The 14,711-nt window shown below is 42.1% G+C and overlaps 1 protein-coding gene across 4 annotated transcripts in view; it reads right to left on the bottom strand.

Annotated features, from left to right (window-relative positions):
* RAD54L2 (RAD54 like 2) overlaps positions 1-14,711 on the bottom strand; it is a 79,063-nt gene that overhangs the window by 50,317 nt on the left and 14,035 nt on the right. For 3 of the 4 annotated variants that reach the window (XM_082214473.1, XM_082214478.1, XM_082214479.1), the window contains exon 1: positions 9,919-10,074. The exons of the other annotated variant lie outside the window; for it this stretch is intronic. The gene's annotated coding sequence lies outside the window, so the exon portion shown is untranslated. Of the gene's footprint in view, positions 1-9,918; positions 10,075-14,711 lie in introns of those variants that run through there. 4 annotated transcript variants of the gene reach the window in all.

Here is a 14,711-nt window from a genome sequence, read left to right as displayed (position 1 = left end):
GATTTCAACAGACAAATGTAATGCTACTGCATGGTTTCAGATAAAATCTTTAATTGCAAACTAGATTAGACTTTCACACTGACAAGTTTCATACCAATAAGATGTAAGTAAACACTTGTAAGGTTATCAGCTACAAGACCCTTGGCAAAAGAAATACATTTAAAAACTAACTAAATCCCACTGATTTTAAGGGAATGTACATTAGCTTACATTAATGCAATGCTCAATGGACTAGTTCACATTTAGCTTATTAATATGCTCTGGCAACCAACTCCTCAACTACAAGGCTAAATAAAAAGTTAAGTAACCCTTAAGTAACTTCCTTTGAGGGTTTTGTCGGTTTCGTCATGTAATCAGCCCTTCACGTCTGCACCCTCATCCCAGTTCCTAGTAGCTAGCCTATTTCAGTTGCATAAGCAGTGCTTTTCTGGAGGGCTTCCAGCTAGCCTGGCAAACTTCAAATATACAACATTAACACTGCACCACAGGCAGGTAAGAATTACAGACATTAGCCTGCCCTCATTTCTCACACAAGATTGACCCAGTTCAGAACCATCTACCAAGGAGAATTACATAATATGTCCAGCTAACACCCACATCTCAGGTTTTATGGGTAGGCTATTCCATCTACCCCTACCCCACACATTCAGCATTTAACTGCTGTAGGTAGTGCTCTTTTCAAATTGATGAACATTTACCTTCAAATGAATAGTCATAATTAGTCTAGACTTCCCAACTGTCTCTTACTAAAACCATCTTGTCATCTACCTAGTATAGCGGGACACACACAGCAAGCTGGCATTTTTCAGGAGGAAATGGAAGAGGGGTTTATATGGGTTTATACACACACCAACAAATAAGTAGCACCCTCAGAATTTGATGGCGAATAACGTGTGATGTGGAATAACTTCTAAAAATTATAAAGTTATGAGAAAAAGAACCAGGTACAAGGTGAAGAATTGGGTAAATAAATTCTACTTTCTTCCATAGGAAAAGGAAATAATATCTTATTTGTTATTTGTTGGAAGGCTAAGGTCTAGTATTTAAACATCAGTTTCATGTCTATGATGGCATCTATCAGCATACTATTATGCATCATTCTGGGGTGGTTTTAGTTTATCAATTGAAAAATTGTAACTAAAGACGAGTACTACAAACAGGGCTTACTTCTGCATAAATATGGATGTGAATTTCTTTAGGCTTGGCCAGCCTCACTTTATGCAACAGTCCTGCCTCCAACTAACAACATACTGATTGGCACTTGAAGCATTTTGCTCTTCTATCTCATTACCAACACTAGGATGCAATCCAACGCCAAGTTAAGCACTTAAATTCTTAAATTAAATAGGCTTAACTATGTCCAACTCTGCATAGAATCAGGTTGCACAGCCCCTTAAGATAATCAAACTGCTAATTTTGCAACCATTAGAATTTAATAAGTCTTACTGCTTTCTTTGGAAACAACTTCGAGCAACAGAAAGCAGTAGCACTAAGTATCCAAAGAAGAAAAGTAAACTAAATAGACCACAATGGCCTGCCACAGTGATGTTGAACAACACTAGTGACTTAGAAGGAGCAGACAGCAAATTCATTTTATCAGTCAATGATGAAGAAAGGGGAATAACCATGAATACTGCACAAGGAAGTATTATAATACAAAATTGTTTTGAAAGAATAACTTAATAGCACTGGGCTATTGAACAAAAAATTCTTACTGCAAAGCAAAATATGCAAATAGATACAAAATGTGGGCAAAGTGGTAATGTTCTAGCACAATGAAGGATCTAGATCGGGGTAGTCAACCTTTTTATACCTACCGCCCACTAATGCATCTTTTTTGATGGTCAAATTTCCTTACCGCCCACCAGTACTCGATGGAAAGAGGATTCAGCTTGTACCGTAGAACCCCTACCGCCCACCTAGGATCCTGAAACGCCCACTAGTGGGCTGTAGGGACCAGGTTGACACTCCCTGATCTAGATGTTACAAAAGGTAGTCTACTGGCTTTGCATTTACAGACACATCCAATACATAACACTGGAGGTAACAGTGCCATTCTGCACAGCATTAAATAGGTCTTTGTTGGAACATCAACTCTACATTGGTTGCTATATTAAGGATTAAATAATAGAAACAACTAGGGTTCTTTTAAATGTTTGTGGGATCTGTTGTGAACTGCCCTGAGATTTTCAGCTGAAAGGCAGTTTACTCTTAAATACTGTTATTATTTATTTATTTAATAAATATCACTACCACCAAAAAAAGGGAGAATATTGCACTAAAGTCTGTGGAGGATCTGGAAGGTAACAGAGAAGGATAAAGAACTGGTATGGTTATCTTAGGAGAAATGTTATGGAGTGGTGGACATGATAATAGTTTTGTGTGTGTTTAAATTCTACCAAAAAAAGATCATCTAGGGAAGAGAGTAGGTAGGCTAAGAAATAAAATATTTCCTAGGAATAAGACTTTGGTTAAAAAGAAAGAAAGAAAAGAAAAGAAAAGAAAAGAAAAGAAAAGAAAAGAAAGCTCAATAACTTTGCCCCCCCCCCAAGCTCAATACCTTTTGTGTCCAGACAGAACAGACTGGGTAACAAATAAAATGTTGTCTGACCGATAAAGTTCCTAGTAACACAATCACCCCCTTTTCACTTCTACATTTTGTAATGGGTGGACACTAATTATTATTATTATTATTATTATTATTATTATTATTATTATTATTATTATTATATATCCTGCCCATCTGGCTGGGTTTCCCATACTCCCAATAAATAATTTGAGCATCTATACATTATTTAGGTTATAAAGCATTACAAGTGACAAGAGTCCTTGCTCAAACTTTGGCAGTAAGTAACATTTTAAAATGGTACCAGCCTTCATGCAAGTCAATAGAGCAAGACACTTCTGCATGCAACTGATTGCAGATTTGGTCTGGGAGCAATTCACCATAAGTAGATTGCCTTTTGCTGCAAAAGATCTGAGTATTCTCTCATTAAGAATCATTGCATGTGCTTCATTAAACTATGCCTAACATAGCAAGGGATGGGGTTAAATCCTATATGGTTAGCATATATTTTCTTCAGATGCTACTAAGATTGGTAGTCAATCTGTATTTTACACTTACATGCATTTCCTCATCAAACATGTAATTTGAGTTAAAATTGGTGTGCACAAGATTGCCGTCTAAAACCTTCACTAATCTCTTCTTCGTCATCTGCAACTTTCTAAAAATGAATTGCCTAATGATTCTCTTTTCTCCAAACTTTTCAGAAGAAAAACTTGAAATATCTCTTTTCATTAAGGCAAGAGCCTCAAGACCACCAGACAGTGGTTTTCTACAAAGGGTTTATTAAATACCAGTATGTTCCTCTGTGCAGAAAGAAGTATGGCTTAAGGTATTATTCTATAAATCAGTAGCTACTGGAATACTTCACTGAGACTAAGAAAGTGACTCTTAATCAGACCTCCCTTGATGAAACAATGCTCATTGGTGAAGGCATTGTTGTAAACATCTCCTTACTGAGGAAATGCATTATTTTAAAATGGGGAAGGGCAACCTTTGTCTATCAAGGGCTGTATTCCATTAGAAATAATGGAGGCCTCTGCATGCTGCTGGTGGGCAGGGCTGAACCAGGAAGTGGGTGGCACCACTTCCTTTCCCCTCTGTTGATCCCCTTTCACCTTATTGCTCTCTTGCCCTCATATTGAAAGCTAAACCAAAAAGTAACAAGAAGGCAGGCTTAAATAACTCTAAAGTAGTTTTGTACCTTAGATACAAATTTAGTACATAGTATCTTTTTTGTTGCTTCAAATCAGGTATTAATGGAAGCCTAAGGCAACTTTAAGGAGCATAATTGAAAGACACACTGCAAAACATTGTGTGGAGTAGATTACTGTAGTAGTCATTAAAATACTCTTGATAAATGAAACAGAAGGTATAAAAGAATGTGAACTACCATATCAGGAAGGAAACAAAAAATACTTTTTAGATGTACAAGTCCTGCATGATGTGGAACTTTCAGACTAAACGAGTCCAGAGAAAACCTTATGCAGACAAATATTTAGTTCAGAACACACACTTTGGCTTTGCCCTACCGCTTCTGCCTTCCTGTCAACACATCTAACAACAATACTCTTTTATAGTAGCCTATGAAGCACAGAACATTTTGAATGGGCACATTCAGCAACAGGATTTAATCTGATTCTCATAAAATATACCAGCAGGCTAATAAACCTGTCAAGAGATGTATCTGGCATGCTTCCCTTGTTTTAAAGACAAAATTAGCGTTTTAAAGGAACCAACATTCTATATTTTTAAGAAGGCTCTAAACCAGCAGTTTTGATATGGGTCATACTCTGTATTATGCTCCTGAATCATGGTAAACTGTAATTCATCCAATAGTGCTATAAGAGCAGATGTAGTCCTCTCATCACAATCAGGAACTTTGCTGTCCAAATTATTCCCATCCCCCTCCATATCCAGCACAAACACATTGCCTTTGCCTTTAAAGCTATCTACTGCATTCCCTAACCTTATCTTCTTGTTTTCAGTATTTCCTGGTATATTCCAGCCTATGACTTTTGTTCCTTAAACTCTTAAGAGACCAAGAGACAGCTATGGGTATTAAGAACTCTAACATCCTTTCTGGCTAGGTTCTACCCCTGAAACGAACTCCAAAGAGCAGGACACAATGCATCTATTGCATTGGGAGGCTGTTTGGTTGAGGAATTGTCTGGTTTTGGAGTCGGGATGATCATTCCACAGCTCAAGTGCCACTACCAAAAAGGTCCTCTTTTTGGTAGCCACCCACCTCACTTCATTTGGCAGGAGCACCCAGAGTAGAGCTTCTGAAGAGGATCCTAAGGTCCAAGTAGATCAGGGGTTGGTGAACCTGAGGCTGGATTCCCATCTGTCATGGATGCTTTAGTGGAGATTCCTGCATTACAGAGGGTTGGACTAGATGACTATTGGGCTCTTTCCAACTCTACTATTCTATGAACCTCTAATCCATTATCTCTACTTGGCCCATGAGGTCATTTTCCCCAAACCATGCCCACCTGCCATCATATGTGACTTCAAATGTGGGGCAGGTAGAGGCAGGGGTGGATCAGCTGTAAAACCAAGTTCCCCATGGGGAACTCAATCATGCAGTCAATCCCTGGAGAAGACACATTTTAAGTGACCATCCAACAGCTGATGAACAGTGACTTTAACCCTACTGGATTGGCTGTGCGCCCAAGTTCCAACTGATCCCTGAGGAAAACAGCTTTACCAACCATAGCTTGGTGCAAAGCCCCTGTAATGCAGTTCTCAAATGCCCAACAACAAGCTGGCTGTAAGTCACTTGGGAAGCACTAATGTTAGGGGATTGATGTGTGGGTTGTTCACCTGTCAAAGTTGGCCCATGGGGGGCAGGACAGACAGTGATCTGGCTCACTAGGCAAAAAAGGTTCCCCGCCTTGGCAGTAGATATATGGCTAGGCATATTAAAGAAACTGGAGTCCCAGTGCTCAATAGTGGGTTGCCAAAATCAGGTTACAATCTCCTTCATTGTCACAATGTGGTCAATTCTAAGCTAAACAGAGCATTATTTTTAAAGCTTCTTTATTATTTTAGATTCTAAAGAAAATAAAAAAATAGTTATATAAGATGGTACATAGCAAGGAGATAATTAACATGCCTACTTGTCCGGCAACAGCAGTGTTAGTCTATGGAAGACAAATAGACGGGTAATTTATTCCACTGGTAAAGAGGAAAACTCCTTTCAGCAGCCTCCTGACTCAGAATGATACAGGGAACTGGAAACTGGATGAGGTTTACTTTGAGCTAGGAATCCAGGATTTTTACATATGACCTGTTTTCAGTGCTATGGCTCAGAATTGAAGTATGAGAAGTAACAATAAAGGGAGTGACTCTGAGCAAGTGTAGGCTGCTTTTGTTGCACGGAGAGTCTCTAACAGCCTTTCAGGCATCTAGGTTTACAAAGAAGCAAGTCCATTTTTCCAGAGACAAAAGTACTAGTTGACAGTAATGCATAAATTCAAATTCTGATCAGACAAAGAAACTAAACACAAATTAGACACATAATTTCATCCAATTGCTTTATTTCTATTACACTTTCAAAAAAAGGCGGTACTGATATGCAAGTGATGCTCTGTCAACAAGGAGCATGTGCAATGTTCATGCGCCTATAAACATTACAGAAAACTTTGCCAAAGTTAATGGTTGATTGACTTAAGCTAGTAGTTTTTTCTTTAGCACAAGTTTAGAGGTTGTTAACTTTTCACTGGCCCTGTTCTAAGACTTTTAACAGCATCCTAATATTAATATTAATGGGGGACGCGGGTGGCGCTGTGGGCTAAAGCCTCAACGCCTAGGGCTTGCCGATCGAAAGGTCGGCGGTTCGAATCCCCGCGGCGGGGTGCGCTCCCGCTGCTCGGTCCCAGCGCCTGCCCACCTAGCAGTTCGAAAGCACCCCCGGGGGCAAGTAGATAAATAGGTACCGCTTACCAGCGGGAAGGTAAACGGCGTTCCGTGTGCGGCTCTGGCTCGCCAGAGCAGCGATGTCACGCTGGCCACGTGACCCGGAAGTGTCCCCGGACAGCGCTGGCCCCCGGCCAATAGATGTGAGATGGGCGCACAAACCCCACAGTCTGTCAAGACTGGCCCGTTCGGGCAGGGGTACCTTTACCTTTAATATTAATGACAATGTGTGACGATAAAGAAAAGTGTGAATTTCAGTAGGTGACATCCAACATCACATGAGTGATGTTGCATGATGTGATTTTGAAGACCACCAATATTTGAAGCAGATTTGGGAGTGCACATGGAAGAGGGAGAATCGGTTCAAACAATGGTGTCCATTCTTCTAGCAAGTACACACTTGCATTGCACCCAGTACGTCACTCCTAGACTATATCAACACATGAGCCTACAAGGTAAGGTAGACATGCAGAACACCTGCAGACTGCAGCATGTACACCATGAAGAATCCTCCGAACTCCCTCAAACTTGGTTCATCTTATTAGTCCACATGGAGAAAAATAAATTTTAGATAACCTGCCACTACTCATATGCAAGTACTTGGAAAAGGAAACCTGAGGCACAAAAGGTTTAGCATCATTTAGGGAGATGACAACATCTGGAAAAGTATTTCAAAATTCCTGGGAATCACCAATAAGTTTTAGGCAACAAACTTGAAGAGAGCTGGGAGATAAAAATCCCTAAGGAACCAACACAAAATTTCAGAAGCCCAGGAAACTAAGTTTCTTCCATTTCTGAGATTATATTAAAGCAGTACATTTACTAGGGAGTAAAATACTTGCCTCCCAAAGGAAACGAAACACAACTACAAAAAAGACAAAGACTGAGTTGGCCTAAAAGATCTCTGCCCACCTGTGCAGAGAAGTGCCATGCTAATTAAGAAAGAAAATATATTTGGCTCAGTATCTTTATTCCCATGCCTTATTGTAACTTAGCCTGTAATTAAGTCTAAGAATGTGCTACTGAAACAACCTCATACTGTTCCCTGTTTACCCCTGCTGTCACTCCCCTTCCTCTGTTGTTTCCCCTGTGTTGAAGTTTAGTTTAGACACTCCTTGGGGCAAGGATCTGTCCTCTTCCACTTTGTAAAATGCCATACACACCAATGGTGCTATATAAACAACAGCAATCCTTCCACCTGTAGTGAAAAGTCTTTACGCCAAAGAGTGGGAAGAAATGGAAAAGTAAGGCAAGTTCATATACTCTATGGGATATGGAAATGTAGATATACACACTGACACAAAAGGTGGTAACAGTTCCAGAGAAGGCTCATATAAGATAAAATAACTGATAATTCCACATTTTGCTTCCCTTTTGGTTCTCTATCATAAATATCTCTCTCACACAGAAACAAACATATAAAAGCAGCATGCTGTTACTTTACTGGCCTCTGTTTTGATTAACTAGTTAGGGAATTAAGAGTCAAATCAATTACTTCTGCAGCTCAAGAGCTTTGCAGAAAACAATACCTTAATCTTGTTTCTGCAAAATGTAATATATACACCAAGCTTATATCTGGGCATTCTCTTTACATTTCTAACTTTAGCTTTTCCACTTCTCAGTTCTACCTCTTCAACAACTCAATGTCATCTGGCCATTTTTCCTCATTTGTTTCCAGTACCTTCTCTGGCTTACCTATTTACTTATCTTCATGACTTCTAAGATAATCAGGATGTGATGTCCTAACATCCTGACATACATCTCCTACAATTTCTTTAACTAATACTACAGCATTAAAGATGGAGATTCTACTTCTCCCATCTAAGCCCATGCTTATCTGCCTCTGACAAAGACAATTACCACAAGCACTCATAGCACAAGCATCTAATCAAATTAATCCCATCTCTTTCCTTCTCCAATCACATTCAGGCTACTGCCAGGTTCTCACTTCATCAACACCATCATCTCAAAGATGTGCCTTTCCATCTAATGCTAGAAAACAGAACCCTAATTAAACAAACAATCTAAACAACTCTGTCTTAAGTTCTATATAGAAAAGTTATTCAGTCAAATCAATAGGACAGTAATTCCTCTCTACTACTCTCTCCACAAATTATTCAGTCTCCTAATTATTACCCTTACCAAGTTCAACTTTCTCAGAGTTGTCCCTTCACAGAAGTTTGTGTATCTCCTGTGCATGTGAGATACCAAAAAAAAAAAAAAGTATTTCAACTGAGACAAAGATATGGATACCCAAGGCAATTGTGTTTTCCCCCCTTCCACACTACCAACCAAAAGCAGCTGTCTCTACAAAAATTCATCTTTTGTCAGACTCCTTTGCTACTTCCCCCCAATGCACTCACTTTTTAAAGGCCTGCCCCCTCCCTGCCCTTTCTGTGTAGGCTGCGACCCCTAGAGGCAGAAAGCATGCTTCTATACAACACCTACTTTACAGTACATGCTTAGTGGTAGTAATAGTTACAGCTTTAGGAAATTTTCTTTTCAAAGAACAATGACACAAATGTGATAAGTAAGCAATATAGCACAAAATAAAATTAAAGCAAGTGAGTATTAGCCACATTTAGATCAAGTGGGAGTGAAAGAAGTCAGAAAATCTAAAACAGGGCAGAGATCAAAAGACACCCTGCCAGGTGCCATCCCACTTTGAAGTTTTCAAAGTTTTACCAGATTCCAACCTCTCTTTGCTAGTCACCATAACTGGTAAAAAAAGAAAACAGAGGATCTGATTCAAAGTTAATGTTGTAGCTAAGTCCCTCTCCAAAAAAAAGGGGCATTTCTAATACCAATTTTTCACACTGTATAACATTATGCAAACGGTTTAGTATTGTCTTTTAAAATTCCAAGCTTTTCTGTAAGAGTTTGCCCTATTTTTTTATTTTTTAACACACGCCCCACACTCACAGTTAAGAACACTGCATTCCCGGAGTAATATGAACGATTTCCCACTTTCTTTTTTCTCCCGTTGATACAACACCTAGCGCCACTTCCCTGAGCATCCCTTAAAAGTCTCCATAGCTCGCTGCCTTCATCTCCAGAGAGCCCCACCTCATTGTTCGGGGAAAACACTCTTCACGTGTACTAACTCGGGTGCTTTTGTCCAGATGCACGCGCACACCCCTTTGGTGCTAATCTCGGTCCCCGGACCCCCCCTTCCCTCCCCCACCCCATGCCGGCCTCCCCGCCCCCGATCCTCGGCTGAGCCGGAGCGGTAGCCGCGTATTCCCGGGGCGCCGCCGCCTGGCCTGTTTCCCTTCCCCCTTCCCGAGCCTGGCTCTGCCGAGGAGAGCGGGGAGGGGCTTTGCCTCCCACCCCTGGGCCCATCCGCTCCCCCGGCGCCTCCATTTGTGTGCGCTCCCTCCCTCCCTCCATGCAGGCATCCCTGCCCGCGACTCCAGCCGGCGGCCGGCTCTCACCTCCTGGTGGGGCTGCGGGCCAGGACGCGGAGGGAGCGGGGGCTGAGGCGCTCGGCGCGCTCTCGGTGGCGCGCCGGCCCCCGTTCGCCCGCGTCGTTGTCGCCGCCTCCGCCTCCTTCTCCTCGCTCCTCTCTCCCTCCGCTTGGGGTCCGCAACAGTAAAGCGTCCCCTCAGCTGGAGCCACCCAGAGGATCCCCCGGGCGGCAACAGGCGCTCCCGCAGCAAAGGTTCCGTGAGGTGCAGAAAGGTTCCCACGTCCCTCGCAGCGGGAGGGCGGCAGGGGCCGAGCAGGAGGGAAGGCGAAATAAAACCGGGGAGGGGGGCGAGCAACAGGAACGCGTCCGTTACTAATCCCCCAAGGGCGATGAGGGCACGTCGAAGAGCTGTCGCCGGCAGTGCTCGTGTTTGCAAGGTGGAGGCAGCCCTAGTAGGCCTGGAGAGAAGCACGAGATGTTTAGCGCCGTCTAAACCACCGTGTCGAAACCAAGACGTGAAACCTTACTCGGTTGTCCCAGGGCCAGTCTCGCGGACTTGACGGCAGCTTTTTTTGGCCAGAAAAGGACAGGTGGTGGAGCCATGTTAGCCCGTCAGAAGAAGAATCCAAAAATTCAACGGTGGGGTAGCCACTTTGGAAACGTACGATATAGAAAAGTTGGCTATGGTCAACAGAAATAAAACACACACTAGAAGCTAACCAACATGTCACAAAGTAGCGAGCAACGTTTTCAGCAAAAATCGGAAAGAAAGGAAGTCTACTGTTGGGATGCAAGGAGCGTCAAGCAGTAAAAAGAGATTTCAGGTCGCTCTGAGTGCTACTGGGGCAAAGGATAATAGTTGTGTTTCCTTTTAATAGCACACATTGGGAACCATGATGCTTGAAGAACCTCTGCCTCTTTCCACATGAACCTGCCTGCCAACTTCATTTGTCTTCATTGGCCTTGCCCCATCCTCTGCCACAAGGAGAGGCGCTCAACTGGGATATGGGACAGGGCCTTCTCAGTTACAGCACCCCAACCGTGGAATTCTCACTCAAGTGAAAATAATTTGCCCATTCACTGATTTTCTCCCCTGACCCATTTCATTTATTCCACTGGGATTTTTGCTGGTTTTAATTCCTACCTGCTTGTGTATCTGGTTATCTTGTTTTAATGCTCTGTTTTTAAAAACGCAACAAAAACAAAACAAAGAGAGGTAAAATATGCCTGTGGTGCTGGTGTAATGGCTGCTGTGTCCACTGCAGACTCAGCCAAGCAGAGATGTAGGACGCACTCGGCACAGAAAATACAAAAATGGAAGAAAACAGCAGACACATTCATAATGTGCCTGAAAATGTGCTACCAATCAGGGACCATATTTCTGACAATACCCACATGCAATGCAAGCCTTTCACTGTCTAATTAATGTATGTGCTCAATAATATATATACAAAACATAACACCCCTTCCCCCGGTGCTTCAACTCTACTCAAAGTAGGTGCCCTTACAGCTGCTTTAAAAAGGCTGTGGGGGATCTGATATCTAATCGGGGTTGGTGTGTTGTGTGACAAGCATACAGAGTGCAATGAGACTAGGGGGGGGAGGCTCGGTTAATTTCATTGTACACAGGTTGTACATTGACAATAATGGTATTATTATTATTATTCACTCCTTTGGGGCCCTATTGTGATTTCTGCATAGTTTCACAAATTCTCCACTCTCCAACAGTTTGACTTCACCCCCAAAGGCACATTCCTCTATTGTCTCCCAAGACACATGGACGTCAGCCAATAATAATACAGTGGTATCTCAGGTTACATACGCTTCAGGTTACATACTCTTCAGGTTACAGACTCTGCTAACCCAGAAATAGTGCTTCAGGTTAAGAACTTTGCTTCAGGATAAGAACAGAAATCGTGCTGTGGCGAGGCGGCGGCGGCAGGAGGCCCCATTAGCTAAAGTGGTGCTTCAGGTTAAGAACAGTTTCAGGTTAAGTACGGACCTCCGGAACGAATTAAATACTTAACCCACTGTACTTAGTTCTTTGGTTGTGCTTTTTCTAAGCCATCAAAACACTTCTCAGAAAACCTCGCAACAACCTTATAAGGTTCAGTTAGTATATTTGCTAAAGCTAAACAAGTATCTTTATTTACAATTTACACCTGAAGTGTGAATATGGATCTTAGATACAGAAGTTCCACTTGAAAATGTAAGGGAGTTTATTAATTCAGATTTTAAGGAAAGTTAGTAGGAAATGTAAATACAGATGGCTTGATTATAAATAAAGGCATTTGTTTAGCTTGAGAAAATATGCTATCTTACATAAAACTACATTTCAAACCCTATAAATATCCCCATCATTATAGCAATGACATAAGACACTCCTGTGCATTTAGTCAATAGGGGGTTTGCACATCTAACCCTCTGCATCTGTTTTCCTCTCCCCTGTGGTTCTGCAATCCCTACTCATGCAGAAAGTATCGAATTGCATTCACATGGTGAGGTTTTATTAAAGAGAATAAGATGGTGGTTGTCACATTGGATTTTCTCATCAAAATAGTGACCTCCTAAAGAAAAAAAGACAATTAAATCTGATAGGTTTTTCACACATTGACCTTGAAGGGATTTTGTAACTATATCCCTAGTTACTAGACCTTCAAATTAGATTATGCTTCATGAGAAATCCACTGGAGATAATGTCTGTCAAGACTGTTGTTTAAAGTGTTACATAAATGTACAGTGTGTATGAATGTACAATTTACTGTGTTGTTATTCAGTCTGCACCAACTCAACCTGAATGGCTTGTCTGCAGTTTGTTCCCTCCTCCAGGTATTTGGCTGTTTGAACTTTGCAGTTTGTTTAGGCACAAGCAGAAAGGCTCTGGATGATAGGTGTCAACCAATGGATTATGGTCCTGCTGTGCCTGGGTGGTGACAAGCTTCAGTATAATTTAGAAGAGTTTGTTGGAGAGATCTGTGAGTTGTTGAGGACACACCCAGCTCATGGACTCGTAGCCAGTGCTGCTGCAGATCACCCTTTTGGAATACACCAAAGACAAGGGTGTCATCCCCTTTTGTTGTTTTTGTGTTGATTGGTAATGTGTCTGGGGGAGGAAATGATTTTTTTAAAAAAAATATTTATGCATTTTTACAACTGTTGTAAATAAATAATACATTGTCATTCACACATCTATTTCCTAAGGACTTCCCAGTCCACCTCTCTGTCGCATCCTATGTAAACCCTGATCAGCTGCATATCCTGATCTCCCACCCATTTTTATCTCAAATCTTCCTTTATTTGATGTTATCTGCTGCTCATATATTTACTCCCACTTGCAGGTTGAATTGAATATCCTTCTAAGATAGTCTCCAAAACACTTCCACTCTTTTCTTAACTGTGTCTCATCTTTATTTCTTATTCTTGTGGTAATAGTTGCTAATTCTGTTTGGTCTATCAATTTATTCTACCAGATTTCTTTTGCAGGTACCTCTTTTTCTTTCCATTCTTTTGCACAGACTATTATAGCTGCAGTAAGGTAAAGGTAAAGGTACCCCTGCCCGAACGGGCCAGTCTTGACAGACTCTGGGGTTTGTGCGCCCATCTCACATCTATTGGCCGGGGGCCAGCGCTGTCCGGAGACACTTCCGGGTCACGTGGCCAGCGTGACAAAGTTGCATCTGGCGAGCCAGCGCAGCACACGGAACGCCGTTTACCTTCCCGCTGGTAAGCGGTCCCTATTTATCTACTTGCACCGGGGGTGCTTTCGAACTGCTAGGTTGGCAGGCGCTGGGACCGAACGACGGGAGCGCACCCCGCCGCGGGGATTCGAACCGCCGACCTTTCGATCGGCAAGCCCTAGGCGCTGAGGCTTTAGCCCACAGCGCCACCCGCGTCCCCTATAGCTGCAGTGGTCACATATAAAAAGATGTTGAATGCCTTCTTTGGTAAATCATCACTTATTATCCCTAGTAGGAAGGCGTCTGGTCTTTTGGGAAATGTGAGTTTAATTATTATTTTTAATTCTATGTGGATCATTTCCCAGAACTCTCTAGCGTATTTACACAACCACCACATATGCATCAGGGTTCCTTCAACCCTGATGCATATGTGGACCCTTTTCTATACATTTTCAACAATTAGCTAGGTGTCAGGTACCACCAGTACATCATCTGTAGGTTTTCCTTAATAAGATAACATGCTGAGAAATTCATGGTTTCCCCCCATAGTTTCTCCCAGTCATTTTTATATTGTAACCAATATCTATAGCCCATTTAATCACTGTCGTCTTAACCATCTTGTCTTTACACTCCCACTCCAATAACAGTTTATATATTTGGGAGGGAATTAGGGAGGGAATGATTATGGGTGCTACCTGATGACAACTGAGACCTCCAGGGGTGAGTGGTATGTTATTTTGCCCCACCTTTGAGTTTAATTTAGGGAGGCAGCAGCTGAAGTGAGAATACTGCTACCACCAATAAATACATGCCTGTATATTTTGTAGGTAGGCTGGTTATCTCGTTTTTCTGTATTTTGGAAATGCTATTATGGGGGACGCTGTGGTGTAAATCACTGAGCCTTGGTGATCAGAAGGTTGGCGGTTCGAATCCCTGCGACAGGTGAGCTCCCGTTGTTCAGTCCCTGCTCCTGCCAACCTAGCAGTTCAAAAGCACGTCAAAGTGCAAGCAGATAAATAGGTACTGCCCCAGCAGGAAGGTAAACAGCGTTTCCGTGCACTGCTCTGGTTCACCAGAAGTGGCTTAGTCATGCTGGCCACATGACCCGGAAAAACTGTCTGTGGACAAACATTGACTCCCT

This window comes from Podarcis vaucheri, assembly GCF_965113315.1.
Source record: "Podarcis vaucheri genome assembly, chromosome: 2".
Lineage (NCBI taxonomy): Eukaryota > Metazoa > Chordata > Lepidosauria > Squamata > Lacertidae > Podarcis > Podarcis vaucheri.
Note: the sequence above shows the minus strand (reverse complement) of the source record. Positions and strands in the feature narration are given on the sequence as shown.